The sequence below is a fragment of the Pan troglodytes genome, chromosome 16 (assembly GCF_028858775.2).
Source record: "Pan troglodytes isolate AG18354 chromosome 16, NHGRI_mPanTro3-v2.0_pri, whole genome shotgun sequence".
NCBI classification, from domain to species: Eukaryota; Metazoa; Chordata; class Mammalia; order Primates; family Hominidae; genus Pan; species Pan troglodytes.
Genome location: NC_072414.2, coordinates 65,818,003 through 65,830,631, shown reverse-complemented (window position 1 = coordinate 65,830,631; position 12,629 = coordinate 65,818,003). Strand labels below are relative to the sequence as shown.

The window sequence follows — 12,629 nt, the reverse complement described above, 5'->3', positions numbered from 1 at the left end:
GATAGTAATTCGACCAACCAAATTGGAATCAGGAGCTGGGAGTTGGAATTTGGACTCTGACCTCAAATTTGGATGCTCCCCGCTTCTGAGCTACAGATTCTCCAGACATGAAATCAGAATACAGTCAACCTCTGGCTTTCACCTCCTTATTAACATAATGAATCACTGTCCATATGGAGTCTTCCACGGACACAATTCATTGTCTCATTTACTGTTTCTGTTCTGCTTGCCTGCGGCACTGCAGAAGGCCTTTTAAATCAAAATGCCTTATTATTGGCCTCTCTCCTCTACCCACTACCCTAGCTCAACCTAGGAGAGAGTTAAGAGCCTCTTCCCTTTGATCTACTGCCCCTAGGTCTTCATGGAGTGGGAGGTGGGCAACGTTGAGTAGGGAAGGTGTGGAGTAAGGATGGGGCCCCTTGCACATTAGGGTGGCTTCATTCTAAGGTCTGCAAGAAGTTTCCAAAGCAAATGTTTAGAGCGAGACATAGACATCATTTAGGATTATCTACGTCTCTGTTCTTCCACATTAACCACGTGGGCAACTGAGGATTCACTGCAATTGTTCCTTGAGAAGATGAGGATCAGGTCGGGAATTGGAAACATCTGAGGGCTCAATTCAACCTGGCTTCTAAAACGAACATGGTGAACATAGATCAACTACTGAAGTTCTTTTAACCTCTGGCATCCTATCTGTGAATTGTAGGTGATAACCCTTCCCCAAATGAGCCAATACAGTTTAGTCATATTACAAAAGCCCCATGGCAACCGCATGGAGGCTTAATATTCAAACAGAACTGCAGGACTCTGTAACGGAAGCAAAAAGGGCTTTTATTCCATCCCTCTTTCTTCTTTTTTCAGATTCTGAAAGGGAATTACATGTGTCCATTTTTTTCCAGGGCTGAATGATCCTTACCATGTCCATTTATTTACATAATTGCCCAAGTGCCTTAGATTCCCATATATTGCTTTTCTGTTATGCATTTTCTCATCTCTGATGGGAATCCAGCTTTCTGCTTTAAGCTTCTATACGTGAGGATTCTTCAGGGAAAATATTATTTTAGATGTTTGCATTAAAGAAGTCCAAGGAGGGAGAAACCCACTTGGTTCATTTTTCTCTGCTGAATCTGGCTGTCCATTAGCTGATGTGGCTGGCGTGAGGAGGGAGAGGAGACTTGGAGTGGCCTGGGGAAGACCTCTCATCAGTGAGAAAGCTCATAGGCTTTGGTGCCAAAAAGACCCGGTTCAAATCCTGGCTCTGCTGCACACCAATGATATGACCTAGGTTGAGAAAGGCAGTCTCATGCATGTGGTTTTTTAACCTCTGCTCAGCCCCATACAAGTGGCCTTGAGCCAAAAACACTTCCTTACCAACAGATAAGGAGCTCTCATAGCTTGTGCTGGGCTTATCGCCTTACGTGGGAATATCTTTTTCCTGTTTCAGACTCAGCGTGTACTCTTTGTTCTGCTTAAGCTTGTGCGTCATGTGGCAGGCACCTGGCCAACCCCACTGTTATATCTGTTCCAGGTGGGGAGGAAACAGGGTCCACCCACTGCTGCACAAGAGGGGTGTGTGCAGACCATCACCTTGTGTCTGCTGTAGCAGGAGACCCCTGGCCATGCGGGACTGAACCCATGATTGCAGCTGATCTTACTCTGTCTCTTCTCTGTGTGAGTAAAGTGTTGTTCCATCTAGTGCCTGTGTGAGTCGTGTCTTTCGTGGCGACACCTATAAACCATGGAGTGGGCTGACATCCTGGTTCTGCTGCTCCTGGTGGCGGGCATTGTTGTGCTGTTTGCCGTCCTCCACACAGTGCGAATCTTCTCTACCCTGCCCGAGTCTCGGCATCTCCACATGTGCCATGAGGATGGTAATGCTTTACAGAACTGAAGGTAATTGAAGCATGGCCCTGGAGCGCAGGAGGCACCCAATGCGTGGTAGTTATTATTATCTTCAGCATCACCAGTATTATTACTAATGCCTAGGACTTGTCCACAAAAATCACTATGAAAATTTACTTCTGTGAACTAGACTCACGTCAAAATGCTGCCTGCTTCCATGAGGCTTGTAGTGACATCCATGTACAAGTTCAAAGACCCTCTGAGCCAATTTCCACTTCTCTGCATGTCTCTGGGGACCTAGGGGACCAGGATTACTATAAAAGCAGGTAAGGCCAGTATTAAAAAGCAGGTTCACTCCAGTTCCCTTCACGTCAATGCAACAAGACACAACTTTGTGAAACGTCATGCAACTGTATCCCTGTTAACAAGTATCAACCCCTTCAAAGGATACCTACCCATGACTGTCTCAGTCTGCGGTACTCTAGATCTTGATAGAAATCACACGCATTCTGATTTTATTTCATTGCAAAATGCCAAAGATCTTCCAAGCCAAAGCTGCACTTTTCTCTTTACCCCTCTTTGTGGGGGACCAGGGTAAGTTTAGATTTTTGGCTTCAGGCTTTCTGCCCTCAACTCCATGGAGCATGGCATTTCTGACAATGCTGGAGATGGCTGCACCTCATGTGTCACTAGCGTGAGGATAGCGGGGACGGGGAGTGGTGGAGACAGCTCCCTTCTGAGCACCAAGGTAGTTGGATTCCCCAGAGCAATAACCAGCCCAGCCACCCTAGAAATCCCCTAACCTAGTTGGAGGGCTAAGGAGTTACTGCACTTTGGGCCATCTCTAAGGTCTTGGGGAGCCCACCTCCTAGGTAGCTCTCTTGCATTCCAGAAATAACCCATAGGAGCAACTCTGGACAAAAGAGGGACACTCAGCCATGGGCAGCTGAGGCAGAGCTCCTGACCACTCTTTCCACCCAGTCCTGCTCCGTGAGGGGTTTTCCTCATGGTTCTACCTGTCACCTGTCCCCCAGCCCAGGCTCCTGGGTCACCACCAAAGCAGGTAGCTCTGACTCACCAAGCCCAGGCTATGCCTTTCCTGCTACCCATGTCTCCTGTTCATTTAGTCCCCAAGTCTCCCTCTTGCCTGTGGACCTCCCCACCACAGCTGCCTTTTACTGGGCACTTGCTATATACCTCCGGTGAAGTGCTTTACCTAAGTGAGTGCCAGCCTTGAACACTATGAAGTCAACAGAAGCTCAGAAAGGTTAAGTAACTTACCTGGGATCATCCAGCCAGAACATGGGGAGCCAACAGCCTTCCTAGCTCTGCCTAGCTTTGCCACTAGCCAGGCCATCACAGTGTCACGTGGAGCTGCCTCCCCCATCCTGTTGGCAGTGGTGGGCATCGTGGAGCTCCTAGCTGGCTCAGGGGACTGTAATCCTACAGCCCAGTGGAGGGGGGGGGAGTTTGCTATAACTCCCTCTCCAGGTTTTAAAATAGTTATTCAGTCTAAAAACAGACTATGTGGTGCTGGTTGGAGGTGGGGGTGGGGAAGTATTGCAACCTAGATTATAAAGATGATGGAAAGAGTGAAATGGAGAGGAAAAAGGACAAGAAACTCCAGCAAATGCCAGGGACTGCTAATGGAGAGAAATAACGTGGCTAATTACATCTCTGAAGGCTATCCATTCCAAAATAAATTTTTAATGAAAAAATAATGCATTTTCCCTGCAACTTAAATCTGGGAGTGAAGAGAATGAGCAGAGTCTCCCAGTGGGCACTAGAGTAGCTGTGCATGTGCAGGGTTGCCTCTGACCGTCTCACCTTGATGAGTTGCTTCCCCAGCGTCCTCATCCTGAGGGTGACCACACAGCAGTCTTCCCAGGGAAGCCACAGGAGCGAGCCATGGGAACCTCACACACCAAGCAACTGGGCTCCAGGACACCAGGGGCAGACCAAGGTCTGTAAATCCAATTCCCTCCCCCACCAAAGCTTGCGATGTTTCTCTCCAAAAGCTCCAGGAGGCCTTCTCTGGTTATTTTCCTCCGCCCACCTCTCCTTTCCATTCTCTCCATCAGGGAGTTCCAGATCTTAAATCTATGGGTATAAAGTTGAGGTCCTTCTGTGAAATGAAGGCTCACCTCTAACAAGCCAAACAGATCTGTTTGGTAAGTGTGGGTTTTGGAGAAGAGCTCCTCCACTCTCCCCTCTTTCTGGCATAATCTGTAGACCAGAATAGGGAGAGAGAATCATGAGTTTTAGAGTCAAACAGACTTGGGTTCAGATCCTAGTCTTATAACTTACTTGTTATTTGACCCAGGTTAAGTCATTTAGTTTCCCAGACTCATTTTCCTTATCTGTAAAAGGGGGTGCCTTGTAAAATTATTGTGTGGTTTAAATAATGTCTGCAAAGTGCTTTGCACAGTATCTAGTATCTAGTATACTCAAGCATTCAGTAAACAGCAGTTTTTTGTGTTATCATTTGTTTCAGAGCACAAGAAGGCTGACCTTGAACTCCTCAAGATGCTTGCTCCTGGGATTCTCCAGCTGCAATCAGCATCCCCCACCCCCACTTGCCTGCAGTTGCTACATGGGTCAGACAGCAAGGACCACAGGGGCACTAAGTTTGCTGCTGACTCTTGACCTCAGATGGGCTATTTGGCCAAGGGTCCAGCTCTCCCTCCAATGTAGAGGAGGCAGGGAGGCAGGAGCCAGCAAGAAGTTCCTCCAGGCAAAGGGAAAGTGGCAAAGATACTCAAGAGCTCACAGGTACCTAGCACACATTGCCCATGGGCACACATATCACTCTGCAAACTATACACGAAACCCCTGAAATTCAGGAGTACACAAGCCCCCACAAAATGTAGGACCACATGCTTCAATATTCACTTTCCAACATATTCAGATCCACAGAAACACAAATAGCCCCACGTAATGTGCATACAAACACATCTATATCATGCTGCAACATGCCCACACTTACACGTTTCCCCCAAAACAGCATGAAATCAATCTGGGCACCTCACTTCTATGCAAAACTTGCTCTCTGAAGTGTGAACATTTGTGCACACACACAAATACACCCACCCTGTAGGTCCAAATGCCTGGGCAGCATGCCAGGAATGGCACCCCTGGGCCTTGCCAGTCATGGCAGCAATTCACAGATGATTCCCTTCCCTGGAGAGATCCCAAGCTGGGGGCCACCGAGGGGCCTGGGCAGTGGGCAAAGGGCTGACCCTGGGGACTTATTAGGGGTCAGGGTTCACGAGGGCAGAGCAGGAGACCCCAGGGGCCTGGAGTGATGGAAGGGACACACGAAGCTGGGGCTGGGGGAGGAAAAGCAGGAGGATGGAGATCTACACTGACACCCTCAGTCCTAGAGGCAGAGAAGAGGTTCAGATCTGGCCTGGTGCGTTCCAGTGTTGGGCAGAAGCAGGGAGACTGGAATTACTTCTTTCTCACTTCATTCCTCATTTTTTCCCTTTTCTGGAGCTATTCCATCCTCTACACCCTGGGAGACTCTGACTGGGGCCTGGATCTGGCCAGAAAGTAGACCTGTCAGTATCCTGGAGACCAGATACAGGAAGCTTATTACTGAGCTCTCCAAAGCCTGATGCCCAGAAGCAGCATCAGCTCACTGGGTTGGCTTGGAGGAGCAGGACTCCTGCGGCCTTTGCCCTTTGTCTTTGGGACCTCCTCTAGGGGGCAGGAGACAGGTGGAGGATCTTACTTCCTCTGTGTCTGAAACTTTCATTCACCCAATGAAATGGGGAGGCGCTATACTCGCATGGGGTAAACCCCTGACCCCTACCCAAACTCACCAGGCTGGTATGGTCATGAACACACAACACCCAGAGGCAGGAGGTCCAGGACATTTCTTCCACAACCTCTTATTCCCACCTCAACTCCTCCCTATCCTGCCCCGTGCCCTATTCTCTTCTTCTCCCAGCCTTTCAAAGGCAGAGTGACCCTGCAAACCCTCTCCTCTGCTGTCTTCAGTCCTTGAACAAGCTGGAGGCAGCACTGATGGGAATTGTTCCTGCCCCTCATGGGCAGAGCCTGCAGACTCAGGATGCTGCTCCACTAGCCAAGCAGCTCTTTCCACTAATAGATTGTGTAGAAAAACATTTGGCCAAGATAGGAAGGAGTCAGTGAGGTCAAGGTTATGGGGGCAATTCCTTTGTGAGAGGATCTGAGAAAGACAATTCTACAACCTGAACACACATGGAAATCTGGCCCTGGCCACAGCCTGGTCTTGACTACAGAGTTTTAAATTGAGTCCTGAAAAACATTTGCAGCAACTTTGCTTCGTAGGTGAGAAATTAAGCTCCAGAGAGGGGCAGCAGCTTACTTAAAGTCACACAGCAAATCAAAGGAATACCTGTAACTAGAATCCAGTCTCCTGCCTCCTATCCCGGTTATCTTTAGATCGCAGCAAAAGGCGATGTTTTAAAAGCCAGATTTTGAGGAAAAGAGAAGGAGTGCCCAGGTTAGCTAGTTTGATGAAGGAGCCCTGGAAGGTCTTATTTCCTGGTGCATAGGTATTCTTTTGTTTTCCTCCTCTTTCCTTCCGGGGCTGGGCCAAATGAAGGCTAGAAAGTGGCAGATTCTGTTTATCCCTGGGATGGAGGGGTACAGGGAGGCAGGGAGACGGCGGGGAGGAGACAGGGCTGGGTTGGGCTTTGCCTCCTCTGTTCCGGTCTTTGAGAGAGTAGCAGCCTCAGTGGTTGCAGGAGCACGTGATGCCACTGTGCAAAGAGGCTGAGATAAGAAGGAGGATTGATCTTTTTGCTGCTTCAAAGAGAACAGAAACCCTCCCTGTCATGGCTGTTGATCAAAGTCTCTGCAGAGGATATTTAATATGCCCTACCCTGCTCCCACTTGGGGTCCCTGGAGGTAGGAGTCCCACTTCTTGTCATGCTGAGACCTTCCTCCAAGCCTTACTGCAAACTAGAGAGACACCTTCCCACCTACCTTCCAGCTAGGGTCCCACTGCAGCTACCAGAAGCCAGGAGTTCAAACTCCTTTCTAGCCTTTTTTCCAGGCAGCTTAGCCCAAGGCCAGGGACCAGTCAGTAGGAACGGATATCATCCCCATCATACAGATGAGAAACTGAGGCATAGAGAGGTTAAGCAACTTGTCTAGAGCCACAAGCTAATTATCTCTTGGGAAACCCCCATTATTGCAGGGTTACATGGCCTTTGTCTGAAAGCCTCTGTCTGATGGTAGAGATAGGTTCCTCCCTCTAGAGCTGCCAGCTCATGTAACATATGTACAACCCAAAAAGACTATGGAAATAACCTCTGTGAAAAAGGAGGGATGGGCTCTGTTTCAAAAATGTCTTCTTTAAAAAATCGTGAAAAATCCAAATCTTTAATTTCACTTTGCCTCCCTGGTGGGGCAGAACAGATTTGTCTTGCCCCTTCTCCTGCCCCTTCACGAACTATACCCAACTCCATCTGTTTGCAAATAGTGCTTTGTCTTATACGTGAAAATCCTTAAATGCTTATCCATTGAATAAGTGCAAATTTCAAAGTCCTTAGCCCGTCATTCAAGGCTCCGAAAAACCTTGAGAGGCCATGTGGCCTACTGGTTAAGAGCATGGGCAAACTTCCCGGGCTAGCATCCCAGCTCCTCAACCTCACCTTTCTTTAGCCCATGAATTTTTTATGTGTGGCTTAATTTCCAGTATTTGAGAGATTTTCCAGATATCTCTCTTTCGTTCATTTCATTTGACTTCATTACAATCAGAGAACATACTTTGTATGATTTCAATTCTTTTAAGTTTGTTAAGGTTTGTTTTATGACCTATAGAATATGGTCTATATTGGGGCAACTTGAAAAGAATGTGCATTCCGCTGTTGGGGGTGAAGTGTTCTACAAATATCAATTAGATCAAGTTCATTGGTAGTGTTGTTCAGGTCTTCTATGTCCTCACTGATTTTCTGTCTACTTTTCCATCAGTTAGTGAAAGATGAGTTTTGTTAAAGTCTCCAAGTATAACTGGGTTTGTTTATTTCTCCTTTTACTTCTCTCAATTTTTTGCTTCATGTGTTTTGAAGCTCTATTGTTGGATACATATACATTGAGGATTGTGACAACTTCTAGATGAATTAATCCTTTTTTCATTGTGTAATATTCCTCTTAATCTCTGATAAATTTCCTTCTTTAGAAGTCTAGTTTGCTTTAAATTAATATAGCCATTCCAGCTTTCTAAAAAAAGTTTCATGGTAGTTTTAAAAATCATTTAATTTTTAACCTATCTATATCATATTTAATGTGAGTTTCTTATATATAGCATAGAGTTGGTCTTATTTTTAAAAAATCTAATCTGACTATCTCTGTCTTTTAATTGATATGTTTAAACCATTTATACTTAATACATTCATTGATATGGTTGGATTTAGGTCTACCATTTTATTGTTTGGTTTTGGTTTGTCCCAAATCTTTTATTTCTTTGTTTCCCCTTTTCTGTCTTCCTTTGGATTATTTGAATATTGTTTTAGCATTCCATTTTTCCTTCTCTGTTGCCTTTTTTACTATATCTTTTTGTATTTTTTAAGTGGTTATTCTAGGGATTATAATACAAATACCTAATTCTTCATAGTCTATCTAGAGTTACTATTCTACCACTTCAAGTGAAATATAGAAACCTTGCAGCCATATAGGTCCTCTTCCCTCCTTCATGCTGTAGTCGTTATATACATCTATAGACATTGAAAACCTCATTATACAATGTTATAACTTTTGCTTTCAGCTTAAACAGTTTTCAGCTGTTTAAGATGTCTTTGGGTGAGGTTGTCTTTGAATTTATTGTTTTGGGGGTTTCTGAATATACTGAGATCCATGAATCAATACATTTATGTCTTTTTACCAAATTTGGGACGTTTTCAGCCATGATTTCTTCCAATTTTTTTTCTGCACCAAGCAAGCCTTTTCTTCTCTTTCTATAGTACATATTTTAAAGTACTTAAGGAGAAAATAATTTATTATATTTACCTAGTTTTATAATTTCGTCATCTTCCTTTACTCCTAAAGTTCCAAGTTTTGAGTGGGAGTGTGGCCTTCTTCAAGAGAGTAGCAGCAGCAGTGGCTACAGGAGCAACTCAAAATGAGTAAGAGAAAGACATCTGGAAAAATCTCCCAAATACTGGTATCATTTGTCTTTCTCCTGAAGAATTTCCTGTAGCATTTCGTTTGCAGCTGGCATGCCAGCAATAAATTTTCTTAGTTTTTCTTCATATAAAAATATCTTTACTTTGCCTTTAAAAAATGTTTTGGGTTTTTGTTTGTTTGTTTGTTTTGTTTTGTTTTTTAACTGGGTATGGAATTCTGGGTTGACAGCTCTTCCAGCATTTTAGAGAATTTTTTCCATTGTCTTCTGGCTTTGATGGTTTCTGATGACAAATCTGTAGGCAATTTAATTGTTCTTCCTCTATATGTATTGTACTGCTTTCCTCTGGTTGCTTTTAACTTTTTTCTTTATCCTTGGTTTTCAGCTGTTTAAGATGTCTTTGGGTGAGGTTGTCTTTGAATTTATTGTTTTGGGGGTTTCTGAATATACTGAGATCCATGAATCAATACATTTATGTCTTTTTACCAAATTTGGGACGTTTTCAGCCATGATTTCGTCAAGTTTTTTTTCTGCACCAAGCAAGCCTTTTCTTCTCTTTCTATTGAACTCCAATGACATGAATATTAGACATTTTGATATTGTCTCACAAGTCCCTGAAACTCTATTCTTTCTTTTCAATCTTTTTTTCTCTGTTGTTCAGATTAGATAATTTCTATTGATTTATTTTCAAGTTTATTGATTCTTTTTTCTGTCATCTTTGTTTTGCAATTAAAGCCCTGAGGTGATTTTTAAAATTTCAGTTATTGTACTTTCTAGCAACAAAATGTCCATTTTGTTCTTTTTAAAATGATTTTCAGGTTCTTTTTTGACAGCTTCTATCCTCCCATTCATTTCAAGATCATTTTTTCTTACTTTATGAACTATAGTGATAATATCTGCTTTAAAGTTTTTGTGTGATAACTCCATCATCTGGATTATCTCAGGGCCGGCATCAGTTAATTATCTTTTCCTTTGAAAGTAATTGAGATTTTCCTGGTTCTTTGTGTATGGAGTAACTTGGGGCATTTTGAATATTATATGATCAACCCTATCTAGTTCAGACCACAAGTCCTGACCTGCTTTGGATCAGTTCTACACATGCCCTGCTCAAGGAAGAGTCCAGGACTTCACCCACAGATTTAAGGAAGTCTTTTCTTTAGTACACCGCGATTTCCCTTACACTCTCTGGCGCCCAGAGGCCCTTTTCCTGGTCTTTGTGCTGCAACGCTGGAGTTTTACCCTCCCCTAACTGTTGCATATTTCCCCTGCCTGGGGTCCACCTCCTGGGTGAAGCAAAAAGACAAAGAAAGAAAGAAAAATCAACAGAATTTCCCCCACACCTTCATAGGGGCTCCCTTTCCCAATTCCTCTGACCAGAGAGAAGGATTTTCCTCATGGTTTTAGATCCTGCACTACCAACATTACAGGAGCATAGTTTCATGATTGGGGCTTTCCCTGGGACATACCCAGGAGAGTAAAAGAGAGAACAATTGGGGTCACTCTCTGACCTGCAGGGTCCCTGTTCCCAGTCCTGTGGCTAGAAGGAAGAGTTCCTCTTGGAGCTTTTTTGTTTGTGCCCACTGTGCAGTGGCATTTGGGCCCCCTAGCATCCAAGTCAGGAGATATTGGAGGGAAAATACCAGAAAACTCACGGTCATATTGATCATTCTTTGAGCATTTATTTCCTGCAAATCCACCTGCTATTATTTTTTTTTTCAGTATTCTTAAACAGTGTTGCATGCATTCATTCCAGGGATTTTATTTGTAAGCAGTGGGAGAGAGAGGATGAAATTTGCTTACTCCATCTTAGCTGTAATCAGAAGCCTGTAGACATGTAATTTTAAGTTGAAAGGTATGGGAGAATGTAACAAATTTTGGAAACAGTATTGCAATGTTTAAGAGAATGTAAAAGTTATTCTATTTATAAATTTATTTATTTATTTATTTATTTTCTTTCTTTCTTTTTTTTTTTTTTGAGACGGAATCTCACTCACTCTGTTGCCTAGGCGGGAGTGCAGTGGTGTGATCTCAGCTCACTGCAGCCTCTGCCTCCCAGGTTCAAGTGATTCTCCTGCCTCAGCCTCCCGAGTAGCTGGGATTACAGGCATCCACCACCATGCCTGGCTAATTTTTGTATTTTTAGTAGAGACGGGGTTTCACCATGTTGACCAGGTTGTTCTCGAACTTCTGACCTCAAGTGATCTGCCCACCTTGGCCTCCCAAAATGCTGGGATTACAGGCGTGAGCCACCACACCCAGGCAGTATTTTTATAAATTTAATTTATTATATTTACAATGGATTTTCAAGTACGTGATAAAAAGATTTTGCTTATTCTATTAGATATTTAAGTTACGTAGGAAAATCAAATATATTAAATGTTTAAATGTAGCTGAAATTGTTTAAGCAAATTTAATTGAGTTGTAAAAGGCACTGATTGTTTAAAGGAGTAGTTTTTTCAACCTGAGTTAATCAAACTTTAATTGAAGAAAAAGTGAAGGTCTTGTTCTTATTTTATTGCATTTATGCATAGAACAATAAGATTGGTAAGTGGAGCTTAATCCTTCTAAAAAGCTATGTTTTTATATGTGTATCCTTAATAAATTGCATATTAAATTTTAAAAGGTAGCTATAAATAGTATTTCTGTGTGCACAAGCCCCCACACACTCAGCAAAAAAGCCTCATCGACAGGATGCTTCCTTCCACCACTCCCAGGCAACTCTCACTGTCAGAAACACGTCTTTCTCTCCACCTGAAATCCATGGGTAGTGTAGACTGTAGAAGATACAAGCATTTGGAGACAGATTGGAGAGGAACTTTACTCCTCTGTGCCTCAGTTTCCTTATCTATAAAATGCAATAAAAAGGACCTGTCTCAAAGATTTGTTTTGAAGATTAAGTGAGGGAGTGTGCATAAAGTGTACGTGTACATAAAGGGCTTAACAGAGAAAGCTGTAGAAGTAGGCACCAGTTAGGCCGGGCGGAGTGGCTCACGCCTGTAATCCCAGCACTTTGGGAGGCTGAGGCGGGTGGATCACGAGGTCAGGAGTTCAAGACCAGCCTGGCCAACGTGGTGAAACCCCATCTCTACTAAAAATACAAAAATTAGCCAGGCATTGTACTAGGCACCTGTAATCCCAGCTACTCAGGAGGCTGAGGCAGGAGAATCGCTTGAACCTGGGAGGCGGAGGTTGCAGTGAGCTGAGATCGTGCCATTGCACTCCAGTCTGGGTGACAAGAGCAAGACTTCGTCTCAAAAAAAAAAAAAAAAAAAAAAGAAGTAGGCACCAGTAAAAGAAGTTATTATGCGGCAGGCCGATAGCTTGAGCCCAAGAGTTTGAGACCAGGCTGGAGAACATGGTGAAACCCTGTCTCTACAAAAAAAAATAAAAATAATTAGCCAGATGTGGAGGCATGTGCCTGTAGTCTCAGCTACTGTGGAGGCTGAGGTGAGAAGGATTGCTTGAGCCCAGGAGGTCAAGAATGCAGTGAGCCATGATTGAGCCACTGCACCCCAGCCTGGGTGACAGAGTGAGACCCTGTCTCAAAAAAAAAAAAAAAAAAAAAAGAAAGAAAAAGAAAAAAAGAAAAGAACAGAAAAAGAAAAAAAATAAAAATTATTGCTGTTGCTTGTGGTGTTATTCTTGAAGCCAATTCCCAGAAGTGCCAGGT

General features: G+C 43.7%; 1 long non-coding RNA gene across 1 annotated transcript; it reads left to right on the top strand.

Annotated features, from left to right (window-relative positions):
• Nucleotides 1-616: 616 nt before the first annotated feature.
• LOC107968374 (uncharacterized) lies at nt 617-1,695 on the top strand. Its single transcript, XR_008539344.2, has 2 exons — nt 617-702; nt 1,529-1,695. It is a non-coding gene; the product is annotated as an uncharacterized LOC107968374 (long non-coding RNA).
• The last annotated feature ends 10,934 nt before the right edge of the window (nt 1,696-12,629 follow it).